The sequence below is a fragment of the Eumetopias jubatus genome, unplaced genomic scaffold, assembly GCF_037043125.1.
Source record: "Eumetopias jubatus isolate StellerSeaLion01/CBP00866 unplaced genomic scaffold, mEumJub1_p1.0 scaffold_6, whole genome shotgun sequence".
Classification (NCBI taxonomy): domain Eukaryota; kingdom Metazoa; phylum Chordata; class Mammalia; order Carnivora; family Otariidae; genus Eumetopias; species Eumetopias jubatus.
This window is the reverse complement of record NW_028274812.1, coordinates 112,238,679-112,253,384: the sequence shown is the minus strand read 5'-3', so window position 1 is coordinate 112,253,384 and position 14,706 is coordinate 112,238,679.

The window sequence follows — 14,706 nt, the reverse complement described above, 5'->3', positions numbered from 1 at the left end:
ACTAAGTTTATGTAATATTCTAAATCTTTTGTCCCTTCAACAATCTTCACAGCATCTTCCCCAGGAGTAGATTCCATCTCAAACTTTTTTTTTTTTAAACAAACTTCTGTTAAAGTTTGATCATGAGACTGCAGCAATTCAGCCACCTGTTCAGACTCTACTTCTAGTTCTCTTGCTCTTTCCACCACACTGAAGTTATCTTCACTGAACTCTTAAACTTCTGTTATCCATGAGGGTCGAAATCCACTTCTTCCAAACTCCTATTAATGTTTTGACCTCTTCCTATGAATCACAAATGTTCCATCTAAGATAGTCCTCTTTCCAGAAGGCTTTTCATGGGAGGAATCACTATCCACAGCAGCTATGCCCTTATGAAATGTATTTCTTAAATAGTAAGACTTGAAAATCAGAATCACTTTTTGATCCATGGGCTGCAGAATAGATATAGTGTTAACAGGGAAGAAAACACTAATCTCCTTGAACACCTCCATCAGAGCTCTTGGGAGACCGGGTGTATTGTCAATGAGCAGTAATATTTTCAAAGGGATCTTTTCCTTGAGCAGTAGTTCTCAGTGGGTTTAAAATTTCAGTAAACCATGTTATAAACAGATGTGCTGTTCTGGGCTCTGTTCCAATTACAGAGCATAGAAAGAAGAGTTAGCATAATTCTTAAGGGCTCTGGGATTTTCAGATTTTCAGACTATTGGCTTCAAATTCAAGTCATTGGCTGCAGTAGTCCCTAACAAGAGAGACAATCTGTCTTTCAGGAGCTCTGAAACCATACCTGGCTTTGCTTCTCTAGCTATGAAAGTCCTAGATGTCATCTTCTAATAGAAGGTGGTTTTTCTATGTTGAAAGTCTATTTTTTTTAATTTTATTGTTAGTCACCATACAATACATCATTAGTTTTTGATGTGATGATCCACGATTCATTGTTTTTGTATAACACCCAGGGCTCCATGCAGTATGTGCCCTCCTTAACACCCATCACTGAGCTAACCTATCCCACCCCCCTCCCCTCTAAAACCCTCAGTTTGTTTCTCAGAGTCCATAGTCTCTCATGGTTTTTCTCCCCCTCCAATCCCCCCCCCTTTTATTCCTTCCTTCCCCTAATGTCCTCCGTGCTATTCCTTATGTTCCACAAATAAGTGAAACCATATGATAATTGACTTTCTCTGCTTGACTTATTTCACTTAGCATAATCTCCTCCAGTTCCATCCATGTTGATGCAAAAGTTGGGTATTCATCTTTCCTGATGGTTGAGTAATATTCCTTTGTATATATAGACCACATTTTCTTCATTCATCTGTTGGAGGGGATCTCAGCTCTTTCCACAGTTTGGCTATTGTGGACATTGGTGCTCTGAACATCGGGGTGCATGTGGCCCATCTTTTCACTACATCTGTGTCTTTGTGGGTAAATACCCAGGAGTGCAATTGCTGGGTCATAGGATTGTTCTATTTTTAATTTTTTGAGGAAGCTCCACACTGTTTTCCAAAGTGGCTGTACCAACTTGCATTCCCACCAACAGTGTAAGAGGGTTCCCCTTTCTCCACAACCTCTCCAACAATTGTTTCTTGCCATGTCATTTTTTGCCATTATAACTGGTGTAAGGTGGTATCTCAATGTGGTTTTGATTTGAATTTCCCTGATGGCTAATGATGAACATTTTTTCATATGTCTATTAGCCTTTTGTATGTCTTCTTTGGAGAAGCATCTGTTCATGTCTTCTGCCCATTTTTTGACCTGACTATTTATTTTTTGGGTGTTGAGTTTGAGAAGTTCTTTATAGATCTTGGATACCAGCCCTTTGTCTGTAATGTCATTTGCAAATATCTTCTCCCATTCTGTGGGTTGCCTCTTTGTTTTGCTGACTGTTTCCTTTGCCGTGCAAAAACTAATGATGTAATGTATGGTGATTAACAATTATAAAAGAAAAGGTTGGAGAACTGATAGTTCACTTGTGGACTAATGAGGGAGGTGAGAATTGGAAAGTAATAGCTAGCCACCATTGCCCTAGCCAATGGATGTTCTCAGCACATGGCTTTCAGGCTCAGGGCAGTTCCCCTACTCCTTTGCTCCCTGAACAGGGTTAAGCTCATTTTCTTAGTCCTATTACCAGGGAGGTCTTCTACCTTTGTAATGGAGTTAGATCAGATAAATCATTCCTGATTAAGAAGGCATTATCTTGTTAAAAAGGTGCCAGAATCTCAGCTTGGGAAATCTTCTGTATTGGGGACAATGAGAAAGATTACCACTCCAGGGATTGTTCTCTACTTAAGCATTTAAAAATAGGCCTTCAGTTTGCTTTTGGTTTAGCATAGCACTGTTCGCTATTTGAAAACGTTGCCAATGCTATACAAATGTGATTTTTTCCTCATTCTCCTAGAAATACCTTCTCTCCTCTCCTCTGTCTGTACAAATTCTATCTTTCCTCTGAGTCTGTTTTGCAATCCTCTCCCACTCCCTTTCGAAATGCACCAGTCGACCCCAATCTCTTTCTTCTTGGAAATCTGATTGCACTTACAGCCCAATGATTAATGGCTACTCTACTTCTTCCCTAATGTGTAAGGCTTTCTGTCTCACTATTATTCCCACTAGATTCTAAGCTCACTAAAGCTGACCAAAGAGTGAACACTTTAGGGGCACCTTTAGACGGCTCAGTTGGTTGAGCGTCCAGCACATGATTTCAGCTTAGGTCATGATCCCAGGGTCCTGAGATCGAGCTCCACATCAGGCTCTGTGCTCAGCGGGGAGTCTGCTTGGGATTCTCTCTCTCTCCCTTTCCCTCTGCCCCTCCCCCTGCTTGTGCACTCAAGCTCTCTGTGTCAAAGTCTTAAAAATTTCAATTTTGTGTTTGGCTTAGGCAAAAAGTCACTTCATTTCCACCTCAAGTTCATTTCTATCAACTAATGGTTGCCTACCACTGCTTGGGCACCTGTCTCCTAGAAGATTTAACAAGTTTATAAAGGAGAAAGTTCTAGGAGGATAGGACAACGTTTGAAGTTCAAGGGTCAGAACACAGACATGTGAGTTAATTCCAGCACTCCACCCTCCCCTCCATTTAAGGGGAATGGTCTTTCCAATTCTCTCTAGCTTCTCCCTTGTTCTTTGTTACTTGGTTATTGGCCAACTGAATAGCTTCCCCACATCTCAATCTTTCAGACCTGAGACCTTTTCTTCAAGGGCCACTTAGAAAACCTTGAATCTTAACAGCAAGAGCAGGATGGGTGGGAAGGATTCCAATCCCTTTCCAGGAAATGGGCATTTGACAAGTGCACACCCTACACAAAATTTAGGTCTTGAAGCAAATGGGGTTGGTGATGGGCAAGTACAAAAGACAGACTGAATCTAATTAGGCACTTCAAGGAGGAAGTCTCAGGAAAAAGGCATACATGCACACATTAAGGGATTCTTTAGGCAAGTCCACCTTGACATTACCTGGTATAACTACTAACTCGACTGCCATCACTATGGCATCTTCAGTATGTTCAGTCCTCTGAACTCCAGGTCATATTCTGCCATTCCATTAGTACTTACACTTTATTTTTTTTTTAAGATTTTATTTATTTATTCATGAGAGACAGAGAGAGAGAGAGAGAGAGAGGCAGAGGGAGAAGCAGGCTCCCAAGGAGCAGGGAGCCTGATGCGGGACTCGATCCCAGGACCCTGGGATCATGACCTGAGCCGAAGGCAGACGCTTAACCATCTGAGCCACCCAGGCGCCCTAGTACTTACACTTTAGAGTTTTACTGCCAGCCATAAGCATTCTGAGATCTTACATGACTAAGCAGTTGATGAATATACTGTTTGCTCACTTAAGTTTCCCTTTACATAATTCTGTAGAGTTGCTTGTAAACATTGGTGGGTATTAATAGTCCCAATTTACTCAACTCCTATACAATTCAAGTCTTTGAATAGACAGTGGCAATATTCAATACTTCCCCTTGAACTTAATTTCACATAAAAGTTAAAACTTCACCAGTTCCAAGACTTAGAGCATCTTAATCTAGATCTAAGTTACTGCTTGTCTTTAAGTTGGGGACTGGTGAGCATTGGCTAGACATGTATGTGTGCCCCTTTGGTAGAACACCAAGAGTGCCATCAGTGTGAGGTAGGGTAGAAGTATCTAAAAGTGTTCTCAGGATTGAATTTCTTGGAGCTTTGACCATTTTAAGGAAGCATGCTAAGCTTCCCTCATGACTAAGCCCATGGTATATCCAATTTGAAGCAGCTCATAGGAAAGATGGCTGTCATATTGTATCTAGAGCTAGTTTTAAGGAATCTCAGAAAGGTTATAAACCATCTTCAAATGATGTTACTGTTAAGGTTAATTTTTAGTTCTGATAGTGAAAGTCTAAGAATAGAAAGGTGACTAAGTTTGAAACTAGCTTTCACTTTCAGATTTCCTGGTTAACAGAAATGGGGACAAAAACCAGAAATGCTGGGCAGAGGCTAAAGTGCAAATGAAGGCTCAGGTTAGCAAGGACAGTACATAACTGGACAGGGTGCTAAAAGCCTGGTTCATTCCCTGCCCAAACCCAACTTTCTCAATAGCCCCAGGCTGCTGGAGTAGACCCAGAGAAAGCCCCCAGGTTTTTCTGGAGAGATGGTTAGGTCTGGCCCTCACCTCAAGGCATCTCTAATAAAATGCGTTTTGTTGATCTAAGTGTTTCCCACTAGCACATTTTCTACATTTCTTTTTAGAATTTCTTTTAACTCATCCCACTGCACAGTCAGTACAGTGTTAGGGAGTGTCTGAGGCCCTTAGGTTATAGCCTCTGAAGTATTTATCCTATGGTTTATCAACCACATTCTGATCCATCTACATTCTTGGCTTCTGATATTGGATTTCCTCTCCCACTTGGTTTTATCTTGCCTCTGCTGCCAGTGCCTACTACTATTCCTTTAGAGAGGGCATTCCTTCAAGTTGGACAATTCACATTCTCTTTAATCCCCATGTGTGCCTGTAGAACTCTCTTCACTGCTGCTTGTCCAACTCTGCAGGTGGTACTTAGTTACACGTATAGAGGTTAGAGTTGTACAATTCCAATACTGACCAATTCTAAGCATGGCCTCCCTTGAGTTTAGCGACCAAGATGGAAGACCCTTTAGTTTCTCGTACTGTGCTTCTAGCTCTAACAATGACCCTTTAAAAGAGAGGTAAGGCTCCAGTAACTGTCTTCTACTTCTTTGATAAGTCAGAGAAGGTTCTACTCACATCTTGCCCCTCAAGGAGGATTCATTGGTGCTGCTCCCAAGTATCCTAGGAGTGCTCTTCTCACATGTAATACTGCTCATCTGCCCACTTAAGCAATTACTAACAGGTGGGTTTGTCATTTCTCCTAGTCAGCATGAATGTTTGCCTCTTAGATATGGATCTTCATTTCCAAGTGGTTATATAACTAATGAATCATTGAACACTGCATCAAAAACTAATGATGTACTATATACCATGTTGGCTAACAGAAAAAAAAGCTCATCTTTAAAAAAAAAAGTGTGATACCTAGTTAAGATTTTTTTTTAAGCCTTAAGGTTTTTTTCTATTAAGCCAGAAAAAGATTGCTAGAGTTTTTGTTTGTTTTTCCACCTGAGTTTAAGAACAGCTGAGGACATAATTCCCATCTCTACATTGGGATGTCTCCCAAACTAGTTCTCTCAGAAGTATCCATGTCTAATTTCCATATAGTGCCTAATAAGGGTAAGTAGATCTTATCCTTCCAAAATGTGTTGACCCGAGGTCCTTAATGCTGCTCAGGAGGCTCAAGTTAGGAACAGAGCTGACTCAAGTAGTGAGGAAGACCTAGGTACATCCATGAAGCTACTGTAATTTCCTAGGAATGTCTCTCCATTCAAGTTCATTTAGCATTACCTGGGTAATGTAGGGAATCAACCTATGTGTCCAATACCAAGGGGGCACATAAGTAAGGAGATGTGGGGAAAAAAGCCAGAAAAGGTCTACTTTTATAATGGTAGATGCATGTTTAATTACTGATTTCAAATATAGGAGTGAATATTTGCCTATGATGAGGAAGTGGGTAAGAAAATAACCATGCAGAGGGCTTGCATGCACCATGTATGCCATGAACTAATACAGCCACCATCTATTCTTGATCAATAAACTATAATCTGGAATAAGGTAATTAAGTCCATGAATTCTATGAAAAGTTAAGAGGTTCACAAGGCCTGTATCAGATTCTGAGGAGCATAAGTCAAATTCTCTACTATTTCCTGGCTCCACTTAGACTCCAAGCATGAGCCACCACAGAACCTTCAAGATGAACTTACCCATGAGGATAAGCCAAATTTCTTTAAGTTTAAAAGTCTAATTATGGACCCTACACAGGGTACTTCAACTCATGCCATAGGATCACAAAACCATTTTATTGAAATCTCAAGGACCGATTGGCACCTGGACTGCTTTGCCTTCAGCATAGTGTCCTCAAATTTGAGTTTCATCATTAAGAAAGGAAGCAGTTGTAGCACATTTGGAACATTTTGCTTTAGTTTGAAGTCTTCAATTCTTCCAGTGGGGAATGAGTTCTAAGGGATGTGTGGCACCATGGTTGGCTCACCTTTGAGGCAGCCACTAGACAAGCAGAGGAAGAATCCATTTTTTGGATCCTTGGTTAGTTCGTTAGCCAGCTGATTTATGAGCCTTGCCTAGCTGATGATATGAGACATTCCTGGCCAGAGGAGGGAAGAAAAGGGGCCATCAGGTATCAAATGGAGGTCTAGAGATCCTGTTGACATGGGGGAGGGGATACTTGACATGGCAGCTTAGGAACACGAAATGGAGTTTCAAAAGTTAAACACAAACCTCATAGAACTTGTCAACACTCCCATCCATGCCTGCTCATTAAACAAATGGTACTCAAAGAAATTTGACTCAGAGTTGGGCAGGTTAGGAGTCTTGCCCTTAGCTGGAATCCTTCCCAATAAGACCTTTTGCAGTGTTCTGAATGAGCAGCTCAAATAGAATATTTAATAACCGGCCTTTATTCTTTTTAAAAATGCAAAAATCAGAACAAGGGTTTACCTATGGTGAAGTATCAATGGGCTGGATTTAAGGAGACCATGTCCCCTCACTGTAAGACTCAAGTCCATATAGGTGACCAGGTCAGGCAATGCACAACTTCCAATGGACTTAAAGTGCTTGTAAGTTGTGAGCCAGAAGGGAGAACTTAGTCCTGAGGAGTTTTAAGGGCTTTTTCTAATCATTCTGAAGATTTATGCCCTACTTACCATCTATCCAAATGCTAGCAACTAAGGAGTAGGCATCTGAGAGATTACTCTAGCAACACAAGACAACTGTACCTGTGAAGGTCTGAAGCTTCAGCTCTGCTTTTCACAGGGAAGCAAGGCAGGATAGAGCATAGAAACCCTTGGGCTGGAGCCTAGAAACAGGACTGTCTGACAAAGCACCAGAAAAAGCCCTTCTGTTAAAATGTATGGAGTTCTAAAAGCTTGGATAGCAGATTCCCAAGTGCCCCTCACAGATACTTCCTGCCCCATTCCAGCCAAATTGCAATGCTGGCTTACAAGGCTGGGCAGGACCTATGGATCCTCAGACTGACATGTTAGACTTTCTCACCCTTCCTTTCTGCTTGCGCCAATGCTTGGGTTTCTGTCTTCCTAGGTAGCCAAGGTAGATCTCCAGGAGATTGTTCCATCAGGCTGGCTACTTCTCTTAAAGACCCAGGACCACCTTCTCCATGCCTAAACACCCACCTAGGAGGTAAAACTCATGAAAGTGTGGGGATCTCCTAAAACTGAGTCCCCAGAATTAACTCAAGCTAGTCCACAGAGCCTCCAGCAGTTTTTCAATTGTCCCTTAAATGTTCCTACTGATTGGTTGCTAGTTCCAGCTCTGGCTTTTGTTCCTGGAAAGCTAAGATTCTCTATCTCTCCCACCAGTTTTCAGGGCAGATGTTTACCCTGTGACCTCAATTCTGTCAATCTAAGAGCTGATTCACTTGATTTAGCAGTTCTGTCCCTACAGCAAGAAAGCTGACTTCTAAGCCCTTTCATATTGGAACAGAAAGTGGAAGTCCACTTAGGTTAATTTAGAATAAAAGCATCTCAGATCAATAAGGAAATGTTGACAACCCAATAAAGGTCATTGAAACATTTAATGGTTTAGAACAATTTAGACTCCCTTTGTATTTAAAAAGGGATGGAAGCCTAAAAGTTGTCCTATGTTTCATTCTGTTACTGAAGCAAGGAAGGCATTTTCAAAGCAAGAGAAACTCCAGCAGCCCCCCAAAAAGCCACTGGGCACACTAGATAGGAAACAAGTCTTTAATATACAAGGTAATCCTAGTGACTGACAAAAAGTCTGCAACATCCCTAATACAAAGTGCTTCTTTCCAAGCAAAGGGCCTGGAAGGACTTGTGTTTGGACATTTAAATAGAGTTAGGATGGGAAAATGAACTAGTTCTGAAGTTTGAGTATGGACAGATCTGAATGATCTTGAACTTCTCTGGAATTCACATCTTATGAAGAACCATTTATTCAAATGTTTTTTCATCTTCTGCCAATTATGGTTTTCCTCAAAGAACACCAAGATAAGAGGACTGTCAGATTAGAGTGTGCATGAGATTCTGGAGACCTGGAATAGCCAGCTCCAGAAGAGCTTTTTCAGTGGTAAAAACATGCTATCTGGGAATTGGTTGAAATAAGTATCAGTCCTCTCTGTCCTGCTTAAACCCTGCAAAGTTGCCACAAAGAAAGGTCATTTTGGGGCAAACAGGAGTAGATGGAACCAGCAACTAGCTCTGAAACAAGTGTTCAAGGGGTCAGCAGTTTGCTTTCACTTCAATTTCCTGAAAAACTTCTCAAAGGAAAAAGGATGACAAGAGACCATTTCCTCCCCCCAGGGCTACCTCTTTAGTCTAAGGCTTTCATGCAGTTTCCACACTATCTCAAATCACCTCAAGAGCTTTCAATGCCATGGTGCCACCATTTTTGGTAAAGACAATAGGACCAGACAGGTCACAAGCAGGTCCAACATCTACCCCATGCTCATAAAGGAAGCCTGCTGGGCTGGAGGATCATCAAGTGTTCAGGGACTAGGCTCTCTGTAGGAGCCCAAGTGTTGTGACAAGTGGAGTTCAGCCAAGAGGTGGGAGCCCTTGCAGCCAGGGCTGTCTTCAAGAGGATCTCCTTCCCCAAGGGCACAAGAAGGGCAGCTTACTACTCAAAGAGTGGGCTTCTGTTCTTCTGTTCTTCCCACTAGGAGGCCTCCACTTGAAGAGGACCCAGCTACAAGAACCCACTTTCCTACTGCCCCTCACCTACTGCTGCTTCCAAAATAAGGAGTTACCCAACAAAGGGTTATGCAGCTTAGTGATGAAGAGGGAAAACCAGGAACCAAGCTGGAAAAAAGGAATATGCTAACCAGGTAAGGCTGGAGGGTAGCTTATGCTAGGAGGAGGGAGCTATGCAAAGGATAGGAGTCTCTTGACCACACTTGGAATGGAGACAAGGGGACTTAGGCAGGGGAAGTACAAGGTTGATCAACTGATATTTACTGGTTATAGGATGGACAGCAGTAAGCCAAGCTCCCCAGGATTATAGCTGAAGCCTCATGGCTCAGAAATAGGCTTTAGTGTTTTCATTTTAAGAGGCCAAATGCTCAGCCAGCTTAATCAATTCACTTAAAACAAGAAAAATGGCAGAATCCAGGCTGAAGCAACACTTAGCCCTGATGCCTACAGCACATCAACTTTTTGGCTTTATGACCCACCACATTTCTCTGCCATTGAGGGCCTTTTAGGGAAAGCCTAAAAGCCAAGCTTTGTTGTAAGTAGGTTCCCTGGAGAACATCTACAATCTAGATTTTGCCTCATTCTGGACCCATCCTCCTCTCCACTCAGTTCTCCTAAAGTATGACACAGAAAGCCCAGACAAGCCATTGTATTTACCAGCCCATTTTCAGCAACAACTGGCAGCCCTGAGTTGGCCCTCACCTAGCTTACACCTAACCCGACTACCACCTGAGTAAGCTGGGACCCCCTTCAGGGATATAATGCCCAACTGTGGGATCTTAAGGCTTGTGACTTGGCACAAAGCCCAGTGTCATCCAAGTGAAGTTAGCTCTGAGTAGAAGCCCAGGCTATAGCTCCTGGGCCCTGTCAGTCTCAGGCATGTGCTAGATCTGGGTTTAAGTCACTAAGTCACTACCATGTACCTCCATCTCATCACCTATCTGCCTTCCCCCCAGGGACTTGCTGCTAAGCTGCATGCTAGAGCTGATTGTGTAGGAGTTCTTGGATATCTTTATGGCTTTTAACCAAGGGTAAGTTATCAAGGGTGAGTTATAGCCATGGCTACAGAATGTAGATCACGAATTCAGAGGTTGCATCAAGTGGCACCTGTAGCCTACAATAAGAACCTGTTTGTCAGTTTCTTCAACCTACAGGAATCAACCTATCCAGGCCCTGGTTTTAGTCCTTCACTAAGGAAGGTAGTTGCAGTCTTAAGTGAGTCCTCCATATTACTGGCCTAGCTCTGACCTTGTAAGATCCATCCTCACCACCCACACTTTGATCCCTAAGCAATTAACAAGCAACATTCTTAAGATATTTGAAGCAATTTCTCAGGACAAGAACAGGTTTATGTAATCTCAGGTACAAAGAGTCTACCCGGGAAGAGGAGGGAGGTAAGCAAAGCATGAGGTACCAAGCTGGATTTAGAGTAACAGGCTACAGAGGTTATACGGAACTAAGTTCAAGTGAAGTTCTATGATGCAGGGAAAGGGCACGTGCCAAGTCAGACACCCATGACAGAACCATAGGAGCTCACACTGGGCAGGATACTCTGTCACTTAGCTAACATTTATTGAGCATATACTAGATGGGCCTTGGTCTGCATCTGGTGTCATTTAATCACAAAGCCTCAGTTTAAGCCAATTTCCCTGAATCAGTAATTTGCCCAGGTTCTGAGCTAGTAAATACCAAATCTGAGACTGAACCCAGGTGAGTGCAAGCTCACCGTCCTACACCACACTGCTGTGAAGGAATTTTATTTTTTATTTATTTTTATTTGTTTATTTTCACATGAAGGATCAGATTGAGGCTCTGGTCAACAGTGGTTTCCACCACAAGAGTACATCAGCTCCTGCCAGTCCTGAATCCAAACCCCACCACTCACACATTCGAAGAGAAGCAACAGCTCCTGAAGAACTTTAAGTTGCTCTCAGAGGAGCTGCCCTAGGAGCTCATATTTAAGCCTTTGTCAAGTTTGGCCCAGAACTGGCTCAGCTGTGCAAACTATGCCAACTGGCATTGCCTGATTCTCAGGTAAGGTCAGCACTTCCCACTCAGCATCCTAGTTTAGCAGGTTGACTACCTCCAGGCCTCAGGTTCTCCTGCTTCTCGGGCTACCACATCATGTAGTCAGTTGCCTGACAGCTCCCTAGGGTTCCCCTCATGTGTACTTAGACTTAGGTTGCTTCTCTCAGGCCTTCTTCATCTTCTAAGTCTGCTTTAGTACTAGGCCCTCCAGGCAGGCTGGGCTCATCACCAGGATGCAGTGGTGCACCTATAGTTGCAGCTGTGTGAGGGCTCTACACACTACTTCCTCTCAAGGGAAGCAGAGAAGTGCATGGGATTCTCAGACTAGGCCAGCAGGGAGCTGTTTGGCTAGAATTCTGTTAGAGAAACTCTGGTCAGTCCAGTTTCTACACTGCCACTCCCCTGGAATGGATCTCGGAGGATTGGAGTAGCACCATCCCTAGAAGAAAGCTATCTTTAAGGGCTGATGCCTTAACTACCATTTACTGTCCCAGTTCAACCCACATTGATATTTTCAGCTGGAGGAGAGAAACATGTGGGTCTCCAAACTTTTGAGTTTTGCCAGGTTTGAGTTTACATCTGTCCTGGCTTTTCCAACAACACTTCTATCATGTAGCAGCTTTTTCACCCAGAGGATAGCTTAAAGGAGCTTAAAGACTCAGGAGGAAATGTTCAGAAGCAAGCAAAGAGCAGCCATCTCGAAGACCCAAGACTCCAGGCTAAAATTTCCTTGGAACAGAGGAGTTTTGGCTGATACAAGGAGGAAAGTCTCGAGTTTGTCACCCTGTCAGGGGAAAGCCTAAGGAGAAGTTGTTGTCCCCCAGGAACTTGAGATTTGGCTCTTGGGAGTGTGAGACAGCAACTCATCCCCTTAGGTCCATACACTCCAGCTCAGGCCCCCAGGTGTACCAACGTGTACAAGCTTTTCACGTTACTTAAGTTTACAGCTGGAGTTCAGCAGAGCTAACCTTATCCACCCTCACCCCACCAACAAAGCCAGTAGTTACTGGAACAACCCATTCACAAAGGTCATTCCTGGGAGAAAAGACAGTTTTCTCAAGAAAGAGATGTAACTTTGCTTTAACTACCACGAGAGTTTTAAGGCTTCTTCATTGAGAGAAGTAAACCCATGAAGAAAGGTTTTTCAGACTTAAGGAAGATAGGCAGAAAAAGTCCCCTAAGCAGAAAGGGGCAAGTGCCCCTATTCTTATCAGCCCAGGACCTCCGTGAAGAGAACAGAAGAAAAAGCTCATACAGGAGAGTGCCAAGAGAGACTGGCTTTTGGAGAGAACTGCCAGAACCCCCTTTCCCAAATGCTTTCTCCTTTTAAAGCAAAAAAGCTCTTTATAACCCACCCTTCCAACTTTTTCTGCTTCACTCTACTCCAACTCAGGTGAGCTTCAGCAGATACAACTATCTTATCAACTTCTAGAAGCCGCCACCACCTCTACCAATGCAACACTACCCTTCATGCTACAGAGTGTGGGTTTTATATGCTGTGGAGCCTTAGTCCCACCCCTGGCCCTAAAAAACATCCTGGGTGGGCAGTGGCTCCTGTTTTTCTCATTGGTTCCCTTCCTTTCAATCAGGTACTACCTCCCACACCCTCCACTTGTTTCCTATTCCATAAAATACCAATAGCGTGGAAAGGTAGGGGAGGTTTTAATCTCAGGCTGTGCCCAACCCCTGGCGGGGGGGGGGGGGATGTGGCTTTCCACCCTGGCTGCAGTCTTGATTGGAAAACAAGTGCCATTGCCCAGCAAAAGAAACAGTCCACAAAACCAAAAGACAACCGACAGAATGGGAGAAAATATTTGCAAATGACATATCGGATAAAGGGCTAGTGTCCAAAATCTATAAAGAACTTATCAAACTCAACACCCAAAGAACAAATAATCCAATCAAGAAATGGGCAGAAGACATGAACAGATATTTTTCCAAAGAAGACATCCAAATGGCCAACAGACACATGAAAAAGTGCTCAACATCGCTCGGCATCAGGGAAATCCAAATCAAAACCTCAATGAGATACCACCTCACACCAGTCAGAATGGCTAAAATGAACAAGTCAGGAAACGACAGATGTTGGCTGGGATGTGGAGAAAGGGGAACCCTCCTACACTGTTGGTGGGAATGCAAGCTGGTGCAAACCCTCTGGAAAACAGTATGGAGGTTCCTCAAACAGTTGAAAATAGAGCTACCATATGATCCAGCAATTGCATTACTGGGTATTTACCCCACAGATACAAATGTAGGGATCCGAAGGGGTACGTGCACCCCAATGTTTATAGCAGCAATGTCCACAATAGCCAAACTGTGGAAAGAGCCAAGATGTCCATTGACAGATGAATGGATAAAGAAAAAGTGGTATATATACACAATGGAATATTATGCAGCCATCAAAAGGAATGAGATCTTGCCATTTGCAACGACGTGGATGGAAGTGGAGGGTGTTATGCTGAGTAAAATAAGTCAATCAGAGAAAGACATGTATCATATGACCTCACTGATATGAGGAGTTCTTAATCTCAGGAAACAAACTGAGTGTTGCTGGAGTGGTGGGGGGTGGGAGAGATGGGCTGGCTGGCTGATAGACATTGGGGAGGGTATGTGCTATGGTAAGTGCTATGAATTGTGCAAGACTGTTGAGTCGCAGATCTGTACTTCTGTGACAAATAATGCAACATATGTTAAGAAAAAAGAAAAAGAAGAAAATAGCAGGAGGGGAAGAATGAGGGGGAGTAAGTCAGAGGGGGAGACGAACCATGAGAGACGATGGACTCTGAAAAACAAACTGAGGGTTCTAGAGGGGAGGAGAGTGGGGGGATGGGTTAGCCTGGTGATGGGTATTCAAGGGGGCACGTTCTGCATGGAGCACTGGGTGTTATGCACAAACAATGAATCATGGAACACTTCATCAAAAACTAATGATGTAATATATGGTGATTAACATAACAATAAAAAAAGAAAAAGAAAAAGAAAAAGAAAACAATTGCCAGCCTGTTCAGAGGCAGAATACATAATTATCTTGTGTTCAACTTTCCTGTTAAAAATCACCTGAAGTGCTGATAAATCCCAGGTTATCAGGGCTCTGCCCTGGAAATTATGGTTCAGTAAATCTTGGGTGAAGGCCTGGGAGTCTATGGTTTACATAAGCATCCCCAGGATTTGTGTCTTTAGGGAAAGTTGGTGTAATACTGAAAGGTAATATTCAAAATTCCCTTCGAAGAAATTGCTTCTGTTAACCTATTATAGTTATCCCAATATTTCCTATTAGTTTGTTCTTTGGATTTGAATTTCCCTAGTAGCTGCCCCAAATAAGCATTGTTTCTGGAAAGAAAGAAAAATGCAGGGTTTAAGAGGGGCTGCCTAGTCCCGATTTTCACAGCCCCTCTGCCCTCCCCCATC